The following is a 21,488-nucleotide window of genomic DNA, read 5'->3' on the forward strand; positions in this document are numbered from 1 at the left end:
CTTAACCCTAAAGGCATAATTGAACCTTATCTAAATTCAAGCCACCTACCATTATTTTTCCTTCCTTTTTCTTTTTCTTTTTTTTTTTTTTTGGCAAAAATAAAAAAGTCCCACAAAACAAAATACCCCCATGCCACTTTATTCCAACCTTTATCCAAAAATGTGAGAAGTGTTGAAAATGAGCTTCAGATGCTGACCTCCAACCTCATAGCAAATGGGAAGAGAGGGTCAGGGTAGAAGTTCACTGGATAGGGGCACCTCGATGGTTCGTCAGTTGAGTGTCCAACTTTGGCTCAGGTCATGATCTCACAGTTCGTAGGTTCAAGCCCCTCATCGGGCTCTGTGCTGATAGCTTGGAGCCTGAAGTCAGCTTTGGATCCTGTGTCTCCCTCTCTCTCTCTGCGCCTCCCCTACTTGTTTTCTCTCTCTCTCTCTCTCTCTCTCTCTCTCTCTCTCTCTCTCAAAAATAAACTTTAAAAAGAATTAAGAAGTTCACTGGATAGAAGTTCTCCACTCCTGGAGAAAAGGGAAGCCACAGGCATGGTATAGGATTAGAAGAACACTAGGGTCCTTTGGAAAATGAGCCCCTTTCTCTCCTAAGACCTCCCCTACCTGCAACCCTCCTCTTCAACAGTGAAGACCCATTTAAAATTCTTGACACTTGTACAGGAATCTGGTCCATAGCATATGTGGCAGGCAGCTAGCTGACCAAAAAGGGCTTAGGGCCCGCCCCCTGCTTCTTGGCAGGTAAAATTGGGCACAACTCAGCTTCCACCTCCTCACTCCTCTCTTCTCTCTCTTTTTCAGAAATGTCATGGCTCACAAAAATAATCTAGTACCACCAGGTGATCCGGACAGGACCAGAACCTGACTTCAGGCAGAAGGTTACAGGTAATTGGAGCCAGATGTCAGCCAACTGAGTTGGCAGGACAATTTGAGGTTGGTCACAAGGACTGCAGTCTCCTGGTGGTCATGGTTCCAGGCCACCATTTTTTTTTTTTTTTTTTTTTTTGGATTCAAATATTTATTTCTTTTTTGTGGTGAAGTAAATACAGTAATGTGTTTTATTTTATTTATTTATTTTTTAATTACATATAATTTATTGTCAAATTGGTTTCCATACAACACCCAGTGCTCATCCCAACAGGTGCCCTCCTCAATGCCCATCACCCACTTTCCCCTCTCCCCCACCCCCACCAGGCCACGATTTCTACCACATTACACTTATCTTTGGCCCCCTCAGTGAGGCAAAGCATGGTCAAAGTCCATGCGTGCTCCACATTATCCTTTTCTTTAACCTTGGAGGTGAAAGAGGTGGGGTGGCTAGAGTGCTCATCACTGAAGAAAAAAAGGAATGGGGGGCCTGCAGACCTTCAGACCTCCAAAACACCCCACCTGGCTGAATTCTTCTGACTCAAGACTGCTAAGGCCAGTGGCTGTGCTGCAAGGTATTTTCCATTAGTTTATTTTTGTCTTAATCAGCTAAATATTGCATTAATATTAAAATATTAATATTGTACTAAAAATTGCATTGTCCATACCACTTCTTGATAATTTATTGAAATATTAAATAAGATAAGTCCCCATCACAGGCCCCGAGGTTCAGTCAGTTAAGCCTCCGACTTCAGCTCAGGTCATGATTGTGCTGTTCATGAGTTCGATCCCTGTGTGGGGCTCTGTGCTGACAGCTCAGAGCCTGGAGCCTGCCTCAGATTCTGTGTCTCCCTCTCTCTCTGCCCCTCCCCAGCTCTCTCTCTGTCTCTCTCTCTCTCTCAAAAATAAATAAACATTAAACATTTTTTTAAAAAAATTAAGTCCCTGTCATTTACACTTTCTCACTTATTCCCAACCGTCCTTTTTTGACTTTGGTTCTGTTTCCTAGACACAATTTTGAAAACAAATGAAAATAAAACCAACAACAATAGGACTCTAAAATTCCAGGGTAATGTAGTTTTCCTAAAAGCCTTTGATGTGGAAATCTATCAAAGGCTTTTGCAAATACCAGATAAGGTCTGCTGGTTCTACCTTGTCCTTTGGTCCATCTGCATATTCAGAGAACTCTAGTAGACTAGAGTTGGGTATGATTTGCTTTCACAGAAACTAAGCATTGGTGTTCCACGATTTTTTCCACCCTATAATTCATCTACCTTGTATGTGTCTAGTTGTGTCTAGATGTGTCTAGTTCAATTTAGTCCAACAGGTTTTTTTTTTAAAGCATTCAATACCATGTGCCAAGCACAGTGCCAATGCTCAGGCTAAAAAAAAATAAATCATTCTTTGCCCTTGAGAAGCTTAGAGTCTAAACAGGAAGACAGACTGGAGGGGGGAAGGCTAGTGCTGAGATAATTCAGTAGTGGTGAACAGCACAAGTCCTAGACTTATACAGATCTGAGTGGGTATGTGACTACAAGCCAGGACAATCAAAATCCTTTCTGGAAATTTCTGCCAGGCTATCCTAGGATATGTTTCCTCTTAATCTGTTTCTCTGGGATTATGACCTTAAAGGACAATGTTGATTTTCTTTTTTACCTGTGAGGAGAAAGCCATGAGGAATAGGAGAGAAGGAAGATCACATGCAGAAAGAAACAGAGAACTTAACAGAAAGGGGAGTCATGACATCATTTGAACTCTTGGAATTTTGTTTTTAAGTAATTTCTACACCCAACTGGGGCTCCAACTCACAACCCTGAGATCAAGGGTCCCATGCTCTAACAACTGAGCCAACCAGGTGCCCCTTACTTTCCTTTTTAAACATCTTAAACTTGTTGGGTGTGGGTAAGAACAGTGGGTTTCTGTCACTTGGAATCAAGAGTCCTGAATTTATGTTCTGTTCCTCTTCCTGTTCCCTCCATCAGCAAATGGTACCCCATCCACCTGGACACCTATGCTGAAAACTTTGTCTTCTATTTTCTGCTACTCCAGTCTGTTCCTTCCTTTTTCTACCATACATAACCATTCATTGAAGACCCTTCCTAGGCTCCATTCTGGAATACAGTATGGAAGCCAGGTTTTTGAAATGAAAAAAGGGAAAATTCTATTTCTTCTTATGCTTTGCTCATAATGATTCTGTTTCCAAATGTTTTTCTGGATCTCTTAGAGTCTAAAATATTAAGTGAAATGAAAACACAAATGTCAAAGTGCCCAGGAGAATGACTGGTACTTTGAAAGATGTGAAAGATGTCTTCCCGATCCCAGGAAGAAAAAAAAATTCTTATCACCAGAAATAGAGAATCAGAGACTTAAAGATTAGGGGAAAAGAAGTGAGACAAAGTAACCATACAAGATAATACCATATATTGTATCCTTTCTAAGATGCCCCCCCTTTTTTTTTACATTTTTTAACAATGCTGAAATTTGTTGTCTTACAATTTTTTAAGAAAGGTTATTTATTAATTTTGAAAGCGGTGGGAGATGGAAATGGAGAGAGGGAGAGAGAGAGAGAGAATCCCGAGGAGGCTCTACACTGACAGTGCAGAGCCTGACATGGGGTCTGAACCTACAAACCATGAGATCATAACCTGAGCTGAAGTCGGATGCTTTACCGACTGAGCCACCCAGGCATCCCGTCTTACATTTTTTTTAATGTTTATTTATTTTTGAGAGAGAGACAGAGTGTGAGCAGGGGAGGAGCAGAGAGAGGGATACACGGAATCTGAAGCAGGCTCCAAGCTGTCAGGACAGAGCCCAATGTGGGGGCTTGAACACACAAACCATGAAATCATGACCTGACCTGAAGTTGGACACTTAACCGGCTGAGCCACCCAGGTGCCCCTACATTTTTTTTTTAAAGATTTTGTTTTTAAGTAATTTCTATACCCAACAGGGCTTGAACTCACAATCCTGAGATCAAGAGTTGTATGCTCTACTGACCAAGCCAGCCAGGCACCCCATCTTACAATGTATAACTTCTTAGCACTGGCTCATGATTTAGTTCAATGTATATATTTTTCTTAGTGAGACATTAAATAATGGCATCTTAAATTTTATAAAATTAAAAAACGGGCAAATCTTGGGGTACCTGGCTGGCTGAAATGGAAGAGCAGGCAACTCTTGATTTCAGGGTCATGAGTTTGAGCCCCATGTTGGGTATAGTTTGAGATGAATAAATAAATAAATCTAAAACATTTTTTAACATTGTGTTAAAAAAAGGCGGGGGGCAAAGCTAAACCATTTGGTTTATAGATATAGAAACCCTAAACTCTAGGGAAAGGCAAGGATGAGTAATGGTGATACAATCTCAAGTATTTAAGATGCTATGGAACATTCTGGAGGTCTAATTGGCAAGGATGCCAGCCAGTTCTTAATCCTTTGGAAGGATATGTTTCCCCCATGAAACCTAGAGATGTAATTTGCCTCAGTTTCTTCAGCATCTTACTTCCAGGATCATCCTCCCACATTGTCACGGCCCTGCATCCATTTCCCACTCTCCTTCTTCATAATTCCTCATTTTTCCCAATTAAGTGGTTTGAGTTGGATTGATCCCATGTTTTGTACCTGGTTGCCTGATTTAAATTTTTTTAGCAAATGCTATTCCCCTGACTTTAATTTTTTTTTTTTTTCAACGTTTATTTATTTTGGGGACAGAGAGAGACAGAGCATGAACGGGGGAGGGGCAGAGAGAGAGGGAGACACAGAATTGGAAGCAGGCTCCAGGCTCTGAGCCATCAGCCCAGAGCCTGACGTGGGGCTTGAACTCACGGGCCGCGAGATCGTGACCTGGCTGAAGTCGGACGCTTAACCGACTGCGCCACCCAGGCGCCCCTATTCCCCTGACTTTAAAGATTAGTTCAGGGAGGATATGGAACCCCATCAAGAACCAGGATGTGGTGAAATGTTCGCTAGGACTTCTGGAAGAGAAAAATCTCTTCTTCCACAGAAGATGCTGGAAGGGTCTTTCCCTCTTCCATTGAATATGACTGAAAGACGATGTAGTCCCAGTATTTGTTCACAACCATGTTGCTAACTGAGGGAAATCTGCCTTAAGGTAATATTAACTTGTTCCTTAAGAAAAACTGACACCCTGGTGACATCATTAGACACACTTAATCAGGCTTTATTTGAAACTAGTCCTTCTTCTGGCCTTTCCACTTATGTGAGCCAATCCATTTTATTATTAGGTTTTCTGTAACATTCATTCAAAGTAGTCTTTTTAAAAATTTTTATTTATTTTGAGAGAGAAGCAGAGAGTGTGAGTGGGGAGGGGCAGAGAGAGAGGGAGAGAGAATGCCAGAGCAGGCTCCACACGGTCAGCACAGAACCTGACACGGGGCTCAATCCCATGAACGAGGACCTGGGCCAAAATCAAGGGTCGGATGCTATCCAGGTGCCCCTCATTCAAAGTAGTCTTAATACATACATGACCTCATTTAATCTCCACATCAGCATTTTAAGGGAGATATTATTATACCAACTTTGGGGCTTTGCAGCTAGTAAATGATAGTATGAAGGTCTGACCTTTGATATTTTGGCTTCAATTACCAATGCCTTTCCATTCTAGCATAACAGAAATCCATTGAAGAATTTCTGGATGTGGTTCAGGAGAGGAAGAGGAATGTCAAATTTAAGAACTAAAAGGTGGGAGAAGAAAACTAAAATAGTTTTCATCACATGTAATTTTTTTGAAAAAAGAATCCAGCAGTTCTTTCTCGGGGCTCTTTATCATAATGGACCAAGGCTTTTACTGGATCTCTCATTACAGTTGTGCTGGCAATTCAAAAGTATGTTACTAATGTTACCAATTGCATCACTCTGGAATGTTTTTCCCACCTCTGTAACTCTTCTGCTTTTGCTTCTTGCTTACTTGAGTTTCTCTGTCTTTGAGGTCATGCAATTGTAAAGACAGTCACAAATAGATCCAGAGAGACGCCCTGCATTCTGCGAAGACCTTTGGTCCTTGAATAGCAATTAAATGTGTTTTTCTAGAAAGGAGAAGAAGTCAAGGTGTTTGGGCCAGAGGTGGTGCAGCCTTCATTCATTATATACTTTTCTAGAACCCTAACACCAGTTTCTTTAGAGCATGAACATTTATAAAAATCACATTAAAAAGAAGCCAGTGGGCGAGTGTGCATTACTTGTCCATTGTATGTAGAGCTCACAAATCAAAAAACCTGATCTCTAGGCTATGGCTCTAATTATGCCCTTTTATACAACTGCAGCAGGAATGTCCCATATTGTAGGTCACCGAGAATATATTGAATCCAGGGCCCGCTAACGCCTTTCCTGAAAATTGTAGAGGTTTGAGTTAACAGAGCTAGTCTTTTGTGACTTGGAGAATTTAAACGGAGGAAGGTTGTTTGTACCTGTAATTTGAGAAGCTAAAAGTGCCACCTCCTGGGGTAGGGGTAGGCGGGGAGCTTAATTGTGTCGTGGCTGAATTTGGAGTCAGATTTACTGACAAGGTCAGAAGTAATTTAAAGTTTTTGTCACAGAGGAAGACCTAAAATGCTTGATTCTCACATCAACAGCACTGTCTGTAGCCTAAACTTTTAAGATTGGGATTAGTTCAGTCAGGGTTGTCGTTCATTGAGATCGTTTTTAACTTACTTCAGCATTTTTTGTTACTCTGTTTTAATAAAAAAAAAAAGGCGGGGGGGGGGGAACCTCAAGAAGACAAAACTTGAGTAATATTGCCTTCATTAAGACTCTTTTTGTTGCAAGTGATAGAAATCCAGCTACCACTAATCTGAACCAAAAAGCAGCATTCAGCCTTGGCTGACTCAGTTGGTAGACCATGTGACTCTTGATCTTGGGGTTGTGAGTTCAAGTCCCACATGGGGTGAAGAGATAACTTTAAAAAAAAACAGGATTGGGGCGCCTGGGTGGCGCAGTCGGTTAAGCGTCCGACTTCAGCCAGGTCACGATCTTGCGGCCCGTGAGTTCGAGCCCCGCGTCAGGCTCTGGGCTGATGGCTCAGAGCCTGGAGCCTGTTTCCGATTCTGTGTCTCCCTCTCTCTCTGCCCCTCCCCCATCCATGCTCTGTCTCTCTCTGTCCCCAAAATAAATAAACGTTGAAAAAAAAATAAATAAAAAATAAAAAAAATAATAAAATAAAAAAAACAGGATTTATCATTAAAAAAAATAATAAAGTGGCCCCAAACTCAAGGACAAGACATTCACCCAAGCTTTAAGAACAATAAGAAACAGGAATTTGAATATGGTCTGGATGTTCCTTCTGTCCCTTTTCTCTGCTTTTTCAGTGGCCTGCTTTCATTATTAACTCACCATGGAAGGGCTTTTTCTGTAGGTAGAAAAAAACAAAACAAAATATGGCTCCTTAGACTGTTCATCACATAAAGCAGTCTGAGTTCCAGGATGCTGGTCCCAAGCATAACATCCCTACAGAAGGGCTCTTTGGCCTGGTATTTGTCAGGAACCCAACTTTAAACTAATCAACTGGGACCAGGAAATGGGTCAAGGCTGTATTACATCAGCTCTCACGGGATTCATTATGTAACCAGGTGTTCAAACTATGGGGATTTAGAAGTCCCCTGGATCATTTTAGGGGTCTTGCGATGTCAAAATTAATTTTCATGAAAACCAATTAAACAAAAATTATTTTTGTAATAAAGCTAAGATATTTGACCTTTTCACTCATTCTCTGCAGAGGGTATGGTGGAATTTTCCAGAGGCTGCGTGACATGGGATATCAGCATAGACTGAATGCAAAAGCAGATGTGAAAATTCATGTGGCCAAATCTTCTATTAGGTCATACTTTAAAGAAATTTTAAAAAGTAAAAGAATGCCACTCTTCTGTCACTATCGTTGATGCAAGATGAACAAACCTTTTAGAATTTCTTTAAAAAAAAAAGAAGAGAGTTTTCCTTTTTTTTAAATGTTTATTTATTTTAGAGACAGAGAGACAGAGCACAAGCAGGGGAGGGTCAGAGAGCCAAAGACAGAATCTGAAACAGGTTGCAGGCTCTGAGCTGTCAGCACAGAGCCCAATGCGGGGCTCAAACCCACGAACCCGTGAGATCATGATCTGAGCTGAAGTCGGACGCTTAAGCGACTGAGCCACCCAGGTGCCAAGAGGAGGAGAGTTTTCTTAGAGTGGAGTAAGGACAGCTGCCCAGGATATACAATCTTCACAAGGAAGAGAGTGTTCCAGAGAAGGGATGTTTAATACAGGGTTGTATATGTTTTTTGTTACATCAAGAGTTACAAATCATCATGATGAAGGACATTCCAGAAAATTACAGGCTTTATCTTATGCTTTTAGTTTGTGCAAGGTTACAGGCTTCGGAGGTATGGGAACGGAACTTAGGGGGATTTTTTACTCTTATCTTTAGTTTGAAATGTTTCTTTTAGGTTATTTGCTAACGAAGCAGATGTACAATGTGTGCTTGGGGCAGAAACAGAGCTCAAGCTTTGAAGTCATTCTGACTGTAGTAAAAGTTAAACTATAGTTTCCCTGGGGGCCCAGGAGAAGGGCCCGCAAACATTAAAAATTGATAATTTCCAGGGTGCCTGGGTGACTCAGTCGGTTAAGTGTCTGATTTCGGCTCAAGTCATGATCTTGCGGTTTGTGGGTTTGAGCCCAGCGTTGGGCTCTGTGCTGACAGCTCAGAGCCTGGAGCATGCTGCACATTCTGTGTCCCCCTCTCTTTCTGCCTCTACGCTGCTGATGCTCTCTCTCTCTCTCTCTCTCTCTCTCGCCCTCTCAAAAATAAACATTAAAAAAAAATTTTTTAAGTAGAACATTTCCTTTATCATTATTTAAAAAATTGTATTTCGTAATGTTATTTATGTTAGTATGTGCTGGGTTTGTTGCTTTTTTTTTTAATATTTCATTTTTAAGTGATCTCTACACCAGTGTGCAGCTCGAATTTACAAGCCCTAGATCAAGAGTCTCATGCTGTATTGAATAAGCCAGCCAGCCAGGCGCCGCTGTTACTGTTTTTTTTTTGTTTATTATTATTTTTTTTAATGTTTATTTATTTTTAAGAGAGACAGAGACAGAGTGCGAGCGGGGCAAGGGCAGAGAGAAAGGGAGACAGAATACAGAACAGGCTCCAGGCTCTGAGCAAGCTGTCAGCACAGAGCCCGAAGTGGGGCTCGAACCCACAAACCACGAGATCATGACCTGAGCCAAAGTTGGATGCTTAACCAGCTGAGCCACCCAGGCACCCCTGTTTTTAAATTTTTTAAATGTTTATTCATTTTTGAGAGAGAGGGAGAGAGAGAGATTGTGAGCGAGCAGGGGAGTGGCAGAGGGAGAGGCAGGTGCAGAATCCAAAGCAGGCTCCAGGCTCTGACCTGTCAGCACAGAGCCCAACATGGGGCTCAAACCCACGAGCTGTGAGATCATGACCTGAGCCAAAGTCGGCCGCTTAACCGACTCAGCCACCCGGGTGCCCCTACTGTTGTTGTTGTTGTTTTTAAGTTTTATTTATTTAAGTAATTGCAACACCCAACATGGGGCTTGAACTCAGGAGCCCAAGATCAAGAGTTGCCTGCTCTTCCAACTAAGCCAGTCAGGCAACTGTTACTGTTATTTATTTTTTTTATTACTGTTATTTTTAAGTGAATAAATATTTAAACATTTTTTTATTTTATTTTATTTTAGTTTTTTGATTTAAATCCAAGTTAGTAACGTAAAGTGTAATAATGATTTCAGGAATAAAATTTAGTGACTCATCACTTGCATATAGCACCCAGTGCTCATCCCAACAAGTGTCCTTAATGCCCCTCACCCATTTAGCCCATCCCCCCACCCAATACCCTGCCAGAAATCCTGTTTGTTCTCTGTATTTAAGAGTCTCTTGGAGCACCTGAGTGGCTCAGTTGGTTAAGCGTCCAACTTCAGCTCAGATCTTGATCTCATGGCTTGGGAGTTTGAGCCCCGCATCAGGCTCTATGCTGACAACTCAGAGCCTGGAGCCTGCTTCGGATTCTTTGTCTCCTTCTCTCTCTGCCCCTGCCCCACTCGTGCTCTGTCTCTTTGTCTCTCAAAAAAAAATAAACATTAAAAAAAAAGGGTCTCTTATGGTTTGTCTCCCTCTCTGTTTTTATATTACTTTTGCTTCCCTTCCGTTATGTTCATCTGTTTTGTTTTTTAAATTCCACATATGAGTGAAATCATATGATGTCTGTCTTTCTCTGACTTATTTTGCTTAGTATAATACACTCCCGTTCCATCCACTTTGTTGCAAATGGCAATATTTCATTCTTTTTCATCTCCAAGAAATATTCCATTGTATGTATATATATCACATCTTCTTTATCCATTCATCAGTTGATGGACATTTAGGCTCTTTCCATACTTGGCTATTGTTGATGGTGCTGCTGTAAATATTGGGGTGCATGTGCCCCTTCGAATCAGCATTCCTATATCCTTTGGATACTACTAGCAATTGCCTAGTAGTGCAATTGCTAAGTCGTAGGATAGTTCTATTTTTAATTTTTTGAGGAACTTCGATACTTTTTTCCAGACTGGCTGCAGTAGTTTGTATTCCCACCAGCAGTACAAAAGGGTTCCTCTTTCTCTGCATCCTCGCCAACATCTGTTGTTGCCTGAGTTGTTAATTTTAGCCATTCTGACAGATGTGAGGTGATATCTCATCGTGGTTTTGATTTGTATTTCCCTGATGAGGAGTGATGTCGAGCATTTTTTCACGTGTCTGTTAGCCATCTGTAAGTCTTCTTTGGAAAAGTATATGTTCATGTCTTCTGCCCATTTCTTCACTGAATTATTTGTTTTTTTGGGTGTTGAATTTTATAAGTTCTTTATAGATTTGGATACTAACCCTTTATCTGAAATATCATTTACAAATTTCTTCTCCCATTCTGTCAGCTGCCTTTTAGTTTTGCTGATTGTTTCTTTTGCTGTGCAGAAGCTTTTTATCTTGATGAGGTCCCAATAGTTCATTTTTGCTTTTGTTTCCTTTGCCACTGGAGACATGTCAAGTAAGAAGTTGCTGCAGCCAAGGTCAGAAAGGTTGTTGCCTGTTTTCTCCTGTAGGATTTTGATGGCTTCTTGTCTTACATTTAGGTCTTTCATCCATTTTGAGTTTATTTTTGTGTATGGGGTAAGAAAGTGGTCCAGGTTTATTCTTCTGGATGTTACTGTCCAGTTCTCCCATCACCATATGCTAAAGAGACTATCAATATTCTTTTTGCTTTGTCAAAGACTAGTTGACAATTCATTTGCGGGTCCACTTCTGGGTTCTCTATTCTGTTCCATTGATCTATGTGTCTATTTTTATGTCAATAACATACTGTCTTGATGACCACAGCTTTGTAATACAGGCTAAAGTCTGGGATTGTGATGCCTCCAGCTTTGGTTTTCTTTTTCAGGATTGCTTTGGCTATTTGGGGTCTTTTCTGGTTCCATACAAATTTTAGAGTTGTTCTAGCTCTGGGAAGAATACTGGTACAATTTTGATTGGGATTATATTGAATGTATAGATTGCTTTGGATAGTATTGGCATTTTAACAATATTTGTTCTTCCAATCCATGAGCATGGAATGTTTTTCCATTTCTTTGTGTCTTCTTCAATTTCTTTCATAAACTTTCCATAGTTTTCAGTATATAGATTTTTCACCTCTTTGATTAGGTTTATTCCTAGGTATCTTATGGTTTTCGTGCAGTTGTAAATAAGGATTGATTCCTTGATTTCTCTTTCTGTCCCTTCATTATTGGTGTGTAGAAATGCAACTGATTTATATACACTGATTTTATGTCTTGCGACATGGCTGAATTCATGGATCAGTTCTAGCTCAGTTTTTGGTGGAGTCTTTTGGGGTTTCCACAGAGTATCATGTCTGCAAAGAGTGAAAGTTTGACTTCACCCTTACTGATTTGGATGCCTCTTATTCCTTTGTGTTGTCTGATTGTTGAGGCTAGGACTTCCAACAGAATGTTGAATAACAGTGGTGAGAGTGGACATCCTTGTGTTCCCGACCTTAGGGAGAAAGAATTCAGGTTTTTTTCCATTGAGGATGATATTATATGTGGGTCTTTCGAATATGGCCTTTATAATCTTGAGGTATGATCCTTCTATCCCTACTTTCTGGAGGGTTTTTATCCAGAGAGTATGTTGTATTTTGTCAAATGTCTTTTTCTGCATCTATTGTGAGGATCATGTAGTTCTTATCCTTTCTTTTATTAATGGGATGTATCACATTGATTTGCAGATATTGAACCAGCCATGCAGCCCAGGGATGAATCCCACTTAACTGTGGTGGATAATTTTTCCCCCCTACCTCTCATCCCCTGGTAACCCCCATTTTATTCTACGTTTCTACCAGTTCAGCTTTTTTAGGTTCCAGGTGTAAGTGATATCATACAGTATCTGTCTTCCTTTGTCTGGTTTATCTCACTAAGCATAATGTCCTCCAGCTCAATCCATGTTGTTCTGAATGGCAGGATTTCCTCCTTTCTATTGGCTGAATAATGTTCCATTGTGTACGTGTGTACGTGTGTGTGTGTGTGTGTGTGTGTGTGTGTGTGTGTATCATATCTTCTTTATCCATTCATTCTTTGATAGTCACTTAGGTTGTTTTCATATTTTGCCTGCTATAAATAATGCTTCAATAAATGGAAGTGCAGATAAAGACCTTTACAAATTGCTGTTCTCATTTCCTTTGGGTAAATACCCAGAATTGCTGGATCATGTGGTAGTTGTAGTTTTAATTTTTTTCAGGAACCTCCATACTGTTTTCCATGGTGGCTGCAACAGTTCACATTCCCACCACCAGTGCACAAGGGCTCTCTTTTCTTCACATTATCACCAATGCTTATTTTCTTTTGTCTTTTTGATGGTAGCCATTTTTAAAATTATTATTATTTTTTGAGAGAAAGAGGGAGAGAGAGCATACACATGTGAGCTGTGGTGGCAGAGGGAAAGGGAGAGAGAAAATCCTAAGCAGGTTCCACACCCAGCTCAGAGATTGATCCTATGACCTGGATATCATGACCTAAGCCAAAATCAAGAGTCAGACGTTTAACTGACCGAGCTGCATAGGTGCTTAATGATAGCCATTTTAACAGGTGTAAGGAGATAGCTCATTGTTCCTTTTTAAAGATTTTATTTTTAAGTAATTTCTGCATCCAATGTGGGGCTCATGAATTGTTCTCCCTTCATCTGTGCTATATCCCCTGCTCTGATATTTACTTTGACAGTATAGCCACTCCAGTTTTCTGTAAGCACTATTTGCATGCAATATTTCTTTCCACCATTGTACTTTAAGTCTCTCTCTATCTTCATCTTTAAAATGGGTTTCTGAGGTGCCTGGGTGGCTCAGTTGGTTAAGAGTGTGGCTCTTGATTTCAGCTCAGGTCATGATCTCACGGTTTGTGAGATTGAGCCCCACGTCGGGCTCCTCACTGACAACGTGGAGCCTGCTTGGGATAATCTCTCTCTCTCTCTCTCTGTCTCTGCCTCTCCCCCCTTGTGCTCGCTTTCTCCTTCGAAATAAATAAAATTAAAAACTAAAATGGTTTTTTCTTTTAGACAGTATATAGTTGGATCTTTTTAAAAAAAATCCAATCTGACAACTTTTGCTTTTTATCAATTACATTTATTTATGTTTAATATAAATGATCTAAATGTATGTAACTTTTATAGTTATCAACCATGTGGTCTAGGTTCAGATATGTCAGTTGAGACCTAGAATTTGTGACCCAGAAACAATTTCAAAATTACAAGTTTCCATTTCAATTTTTTCAGCTATCCTAAGGGGGACACACAGTCTACAGCAATCCTTCTCAAAATTTTCCTTCATTTTTCTTTCTACTTTCCTCACAAAGTAGGACTCTTCACACTTCTTTCTTTTCGACTCTTCGGAAGATTGTTCCTAAAAGTATCTTCAAAAGATATCTTCAAAAGGTATTTCTGACACCTTTCTTGGAGGGTAAAGTAGAGGATGAAATTGAGTGGGCAAAACCAGAGTCCTCTTTGGTCTGTAGAAGGAAAGAAACATCTGGGAACAGTCATACATCAATATATTTTGTCTAGCCGTGCTCTCCCATGGTTAGTCTCATGGCTACAAAGAGATGACCACTATCTAAATTTCCCACGTGCGTTCATTCTCTCTTTTCACAATCCAGTCCCTTCCTTGCCTATTTTGTCAGCCTCTGCTGTGTGGGAGAGGGTATAATACCCCTCAGCATTTAATCCTCCACTCTCTCCAGACAGTGTCTTTAGTAGGGAAAGGAAAAGAGAGCACAGAGGTATGAGCATTCATTCATTCATTCAACAAAGATTTACTGAGTACCTACTATGTGTGAGGTGCTCTTTGGAGTGTGTTCTGGTAAGCAAGTCAGACAAGACGCCTGCCCTTGTGATACTCACCTCCTAGCAAAAGAGACACACAATTAACAAACAAAACGTATACGTTCAGATGATCCTTATGGGCCAGGAAGAAAATCAAGCAGAGAAGGGGAAAGAGAGCAGTTGGCGGCAGGGTCAGAGCTGTTTTTTGCAGGGCAGTCCAAGGACTGAATGATGTAAGGGAGTGAGCTGTGAGAATGTGTGGGGGAGATTTTCTGGGCAGGGACAAGCAAGCGAGGTAGAAACAGCTAGGTGGATATAAGAGGCTAGGGTGACTTGGGCACTATCAGCAAAGGGGAGAGTGGAGATAGCGAGATGAGGTTAGGGAAGTGGCCAGGCACTTTCATTCAGGACCTGAATTGATCAGGACAAAATTCTAGAGCAGAGCTGTCCAAGACATGTGTGAACTATATGTGTAATTTTAAGCTGTCTAATAGCCATGTTAAAAGAAATAAAATGAAATGGGTGTAATTAATATTCATAGTGTATTTCTAAACCAAATATACCTAAAATTAAATCATATAAAATATGTAATCAATATAAAAACTTTATTACTGAGATATTATGCATTCTTTTTTTTTTTAAGTTTATTTGTTTATTTTGAGAGAGACAGAGAAAGCTTGAACAGGGGAGGGGTGCGGGGGGGGGCGGATCCCAAGCAGGCTCTGAATGGTCAGCCTACATACATGGGGCTCAGACTCACAAAACTATAAGATCTTGACCTGAGCCTAAATCAAGAGTTGGATGCCTAGCCAACTGAGCCACTGAAAGTGCCCTGAGATATTCTGCATTCTTTTTTCTTACTAAATGCAATGGACTCAGTGCTTGTATTCCCCTCCCCCAAATTCATATGTTGAAATTCTGACTCTTAACGAGATGGTATTTGGGGTGGGGCCTCTGGGAGGTGATTAGCTTATAAGGGTGGAGCCCCCACCAATGGGACTAGTGCCCCTATTTTATTTTTATTTATTTATTATTTTTGAGAGAGAGAGAGACAGAGAGAGAGCACATGTGAGGGCACACACAGGCATGTGGGCGGGGGAGGGGTAAAGGGAGAGGGAGAATCTTCAGCAGGGTCCCCGTCCAGTGCTTAGCCTGATGCAGAGCTCCATCTCACCACTGTGAGATTGTGACCTGAGCTGAAACCAAGAGTTGGATGCTTAACCAGTGAGTCACCCCAGCTCCTTGGGATTAGTGTCCTTCTAAAAGAGGTCTCAGAGAACTCCCATGCCCCTTCTACCATGTGTGGACACGTTAAGACAGCTGTCTTTGAACCAGGAAGTGACTTTTCACCAGACACCAAATCTGCCTATACCTTGATACTGGACTTCCCAGCCTCCAGAACTATGAGGAAGAAATGCCCCCCAGTCTGTGGTACTTTGCTATAGCAGCCTGAACAGACTAAGGCACTAAATTTTTGTATTTAGCAGTTACAGTCACAATTCAATTTGGATGCTAAGTTTTCATCCAAAACACTTCATCTATATTTAGACTTCATAAAAAGTATAGCTGAAAAAGTAGATTGAAATATCCAAGTTTTTCCCAATATAGAAGTTCTTCAATAACTGAATCAGTCATCAAGTTTTCAAATTAAAATTAAATTAAATAATACCAAAAATTCAGTTCTTCAGCAGTGTTTGCCACATTCCAAGGGCTCAGAAGCCACATAAGCCTGATAGATGTCATATTGGATAACACATGTGGTTAGTGGGCATCAATGACTGCAATGACCTCTCACTCCATATTTCTCCACAGAGCAGCCAGAGTGATCATTGAAAAATGGAAATCAGTTCACATTGTCCCTGCTTAGAAACTCTAGTGGCTTCCTATGACATTTAGTAAATCCCAATGACTCAAGTGGGGCATCCACTTTGAGGCAGATGAAGAGCTTCTGTATCTATCAATCCTTCTTCTTGAAATCCCATTACAATGACAGTAAAGAAGTACAAGAGGAAATGAATCCATGAGTGAAATAAGAGGTGGAGGAGCAGGGCTGTATCAGCAATGTAGTTTTGGTGAATTTCCCTAAGATTGAAGGTAAATGTGATCTTATCGATTGGTAAAGCAGAGAAGAAGGAGCCATAGCTCTTAGCACACAAGAGGCTGCAGGGAACAACAGAGATGCTTTCCATAGCATCTCAGCTACTTAAATGATGAGCTACAAAGACCCGGAGTGGGAGGAAAGGCACAAGTTCAAGGGAACTGATGGAAAACAGTGAGTGGAAAGGATGTGTGGGTTTGCTGTTCCTCTTCTTCTCCCCCAACTTTGTGCATATTTTGGCAGTGTCCTAGGTAGTGGCTATAGAGAAATTCTTCTAAAGAAATCATGTTATGTCCTTGGAAAGCCTAGAGCAGAACCTTCCTTTGGCATGGGGGTGAGAGAGGAAGTCTTCCTTCCCACCAGTTGACACTCAGCTTGCACACATAGATCATGTAATCAGCATTTTCATTTTGGAAAGGGACTGGTGATAGAAAACAACCCAAGTAATTCATCTGGCTCCTCATATTTGTCAACACAAAAGGACAACCATGGGCCAGAAGAGAGTTGTGCAAAATCTCAGGACCAAAATGAATAAGAATTCACCCTAGAAGAAACAGAAATTGTTCATGGGATAGCAGTGAACTTTAAAAAAAGTTGAAATTAATATTCTCAGAGAAATTTGAGGAGACAGTGCATCTATAAAATATTAATAGATGACTCTAACAACCCCAAATACTTAATAAGTGTTAGAAATGTAACTCTAAAATGAAAATCTCAACAGAAAGGCTAGAGGAAAAACATCAAAGGACTCTCCCAGAATGTAAAACAAGAGAACAAAAGAGAAAAGTTGAGACAGAGATGACCCATAAAGAAGAGCCAACATACATCTAATAGGTGTTTCAGATTAAAAGTAAAGAAAAAGTACATCTCCCAGAGCCAAAGATCCATGTCTTCACCCAGTACTAATCCATATGAATGAAGAGAGACCTGTATCTAGTCATATCTTGGAGAAACTTCACAAGCCCAAAGACAAGACTCTTAAAAAGATTTCAAAGGAAAAAAAAAATGAAGAGTTGAGAAATGTACTGGCATCACACTTCTCATCAGTTATGCTTTATACTAGAACACAAGGAATAATGCTTTAAAAATTCTGAGGGACAATGATTTTGAGCTTAGAGTTTTATAGCCAGCTAAATTAACATGTAAGTGGGGAGCAAAGCAAAGATTTTTTTTTTTTTATGTCCAAGGACTTAAGAAATTTATCACCTACAGACCACTCCTAGAAGAACTGCCTAAGGAGGTGTTACAGCAAAATGAAATAGGAATCTAAGAAATAGGAAGATAATCAGTTTGCAGGAATTGGGCAATTAAAGGAAATCCTTGAACGCTAGTTGTGTAATAGACTTAAAATATGTGAAGAAACTGCATCGTTTTAGAATGGGTAAAGGTTTATTACAGCATTACATTAAAAAAAAAGTTCTATTTTTCCTTCAAGAGCTACAAGTTTAGTGACGACATCACCTTTGCTACTGGGATGGCTCTATTTGAGCCTATCATGAATATTTGTTGTATTATCAGCACAAGGGAGATAATTCTTGAGAATTAATTTACAGACAATAAATGGAAAACATAACTAACATTAGAGAACAGAGTATGTTATAACCTCTGCCAATGAGAAGTAATGCCCATTGAGAGGGCAGAAAAACAAAGGGAAGTAAGTGAAGGGGGTTGAGTGTCTCGCCTTACCCAGAAGAACACTGAGAAACACTGAACGTGGGGCTGGAGGGGCTGAGCAGGGCGAACAGGTGAGAGACATTGAGCCCACGGGCACAGGGATGAGGGGGAATCCGGGTGGAACGCCCGGGAAAACGGTTAGGGACTGAAGCGAACGTGTGTGTGTGTGTGGGGGGTGGGGGTTGAGCAGAACCGGCTGAGCGTAAAGAGTGGGCGTATGGGCGGGGCCTAGTAGAGTACTAGTAGAGTACTGCGCGGAAGGGGCGGGGCAGGGGCGGGGCAGGGGCGGGGCGGAGCCGGTGGGGAGGTCTCCCCTGTGGCCCCGGGCGCCTGCGCAAATCAGCCCTCTGGAAGCTCCAGCCGTCGGGCCGCGCTTCACGTCTTCTCGCGCTTGCTGTCTCCTCAGCCTCCAGTCGCTTCGCTTCACCGGACGCCATGCCCCGCCTGCTCGTTCTTCGCCTACTTCCCCGCCGCCGTGTGACCCAATTGGGGCTCCAACCCGGCCGCCGCCTGGCCCGCTCGGAGTCCCGCCGCCGCCAGCACCCCAAGTCGTCTGTGGTGAGTGGCGGCCCACGCCTCACGGCGGCGGGGGCGGGCGAGGGGCGCGCAGCCGGGGCGGGAGCGCCGCGACGGACGGGGATGAGCGGGGGACGTCGGTGACGGGCGGCCGTTGGCGGTCGGGGGAGGCCTCGGGGAGTGCGCAGAGGGCACGGGCAGAGCCGTCGTTGCGCCGCGCGGTGTCCGTCGCCGTCGAACGTCGTCTCGCCGGCTGCTTGCCCGCCAACGCGGGGAATCCTGGGCAGCACCTGCGATTCTGGGTGCAGCGGTCGGAAAGGTGGGGAGGTGGGGAAGTGGGGGGGGGTGGGGGGGTGTGGGGGGGCGAGGGGGGGGCGGAAGAAGAAAGAGGTGTTTGCTTCTCAGGTTGAAGCTGGGTCATCTAGGAAAGGAAGTCCTGTTTCAGGCCTCGTCAGGCCCGCGTCACAGAACAGCCACACTCGTCGGCAGGTGGACGCGGATCTTGCTCGGCCGCGAGGGACTGGCCCGCGGAGCCGCAGGCATTAACAGCGCTTTTCGTCTTCTCTCCCAGGACAGCGCCGTTGCGCTCGTGATGGTTTTTGCGACCTTCTTAGCACCGAGCGGGTATGTGCTGAGCAATCTGAGCGACCTCAGAAGAGCGTAGGTGGAAGAAGCTGTGGAGCTGCGTTAACACCCGAGGAGCTTTCAGAAAAAGCGGTGGCTTGCTTACAGGAGGAAAAGCGTTTAGCTGGGCTGACGCTGCAGCCATTGTGGGTATTCAGGTCACAACCGTGTGTTTTTGGTAAATATTTTGCAGTTTTTTAGTACTGTGCGTAACATGCAGATGAGTTTGTAGACTCATTTCCAAATGTTGAATAAAGTTGAAGCATTCATGCACGGTATGTGATCTCAGATTATTTTCTTGACAGTGAAAGCTGATGAGAATTTCATGATGAAAAATAGAATAAGAAGAACGGCAACAGAAGGTCAGGGATGGCGGCGGTCACGCCATCAAGTGTATTTTATGGGAGTGAATGCACGTATCTAGCGGCATCAACATTAAAAGATTAGATAATGTAGCAGTAAGTAATGTAAGTTAAATGATTCTTCTTACTATTTTTAATGTTCCATTGGTACTTCCCCCTTCATTTATTTATTTATTTTTTTTTAATTTTTTTTTCAACGTTTATTTATTTTTGGGACAGAGAGAGACAGAGCATGAACGGGGGAGGGGCAGAGAGAGAGGGAGACACAGAATCGGAAACAGGCTCCAGGCTCCGAGCCATCAGCCCAGAGCCCGACGCGGGGCTCGAACTCACCGACCGCGAGATCGTGACCTGGCTGAAGTCGGACGCTTAACCGACTGCGCCACCCAGGCGCCCCTTCATTTATTTATTTTAATTTTTACTTGTTTTTAAAATGTTTTTAAAGAGAGAGAGTGGGGGATGGGCAGAGAGAGGGAGAGAGAGAATCCTGAGCAGGCTCCAGGCTCCTCATGGAGTATCGTGTTGTGAACCGTGAGATCATGACCTGAGTGAAATTAAGAGTCGGATGCTCAACTGACTGAGCCATGCACCCTGATTTTATTTTTATTTAGACAGCATGAGCAGGGGGAAAGGAGCAGAGGAAGAGAGAGAGAATCTTAGGCAGGCTCCATGCGCAGCATGGAGTTTGACATGGGGCTGGATCCCACAACCGTGTGATCCTGACATGAACCGAAATCAAGTGTTGGATACTCAACCCACTGAGCCACCCAGCCCTGGTACTGCCCCTTTTAGTAGTGAGATCCAGACTTTACTTTCCACTGGGATAAATACAACTTTTTGTTAATTTGTCTTAAGTTTGCCTCTACAGCCTGGGATTTAGTAATTATCTTTGTACTTTATTTGTACCTCTCCTTATTTATGGATTTTGTTATTTTCTGTAAGTCAGGTTTGAAGAATCATATATACATTTGTTTGAATTTTAGCTCACTTTGCCAATTATTGTGACTGTGGGCAACAGACCTAAACTCTGAGACTGTTTCCTTGTCTATGTATGTAATGGGAACTTAAAATTGGTCTCTTGAAGGGATATTGTGGGAGAATAAAACGCTGAACAAAGATAAGACACTTTCTAGCATAGTGCCTGAAACAGAGTAATCAATAGATAGAAGTTATTAAGAGAATATATGTTTACTAATATTCATTCAGCAAGTATTGCATTTGTTGATGTGCCAGGTATTGTCCAAGGTCAATGAACCGAAAATAGATCTCTGCCTTTGTAGGACATGGAGGACTTGCATTCTAATTACTTCAATATTGTACTTGCATTTTGAAATTTATATTGGTGTGTTATATTTCTCCAGAGAAACTGCGACAATTTGTGTGTGTGTGTGTGTATGTGTGTATATATATATACGTATATGTATGTGTGTATATATATATTATATATATATATATATATAATATATATATATAGGGAGAGGGTGAGAGATTGATTAATTGATTTGAAGGAATTGGTTCACAGCTTTGGAAGCTAGCAAGTCCAAAATCTGCAAGGTAGAGAGTCTCTGGCAAGCTGGAGACTCAGGAAAGAGTTGCAGTTTGAGTCTGCAGTCAGTCGCTGGTGAAATTGAACTCTCAGGAAAAGTCAGTATTTGTCTTAAGGCCTTCAATTGCTTGGATGTGGCTTACGCACATCATAGAGGGCAATCTGCTTTAGTCAACGTCTACTGAGCTACATGTTAATCCTGTCCAAAAATTACCTTCACAGAAACATCGAGAATAGCATTTGGCCAAATATCTGGGTACTGTGGCCTAGCTAACACAAAATTAAACTGTCACAATTGGGTAAAATAATTTTTCAGAGCAAACCATGAAAAGGGTGTGATACTTTTAAAATTTAAAGGTATGAGTACAGTGGCTTATTGAAATCTTACCCACTTAAGTTTACATTCTCTCTTCACTCGTGTCAAACCCACTCTTAGGCCCTTTAAAGAACT

The sequence above is a fragment of the Prionailurus viverrinus genome, chromosome B3 (genome assembly GCF_022837055.1).
Source record: "Prionailurus viverrinus isolate Anna chromosome B3, UM_Priviv_1.0, whole genome shotgun sequence".
NCBI classification, from domain to species: domain Eukaryota; kingdom Metazoa; phylum Chordata; class Mammalia; order Carnivora; family Felidae; genus Prionailurus; species Prionailurus viverrinus.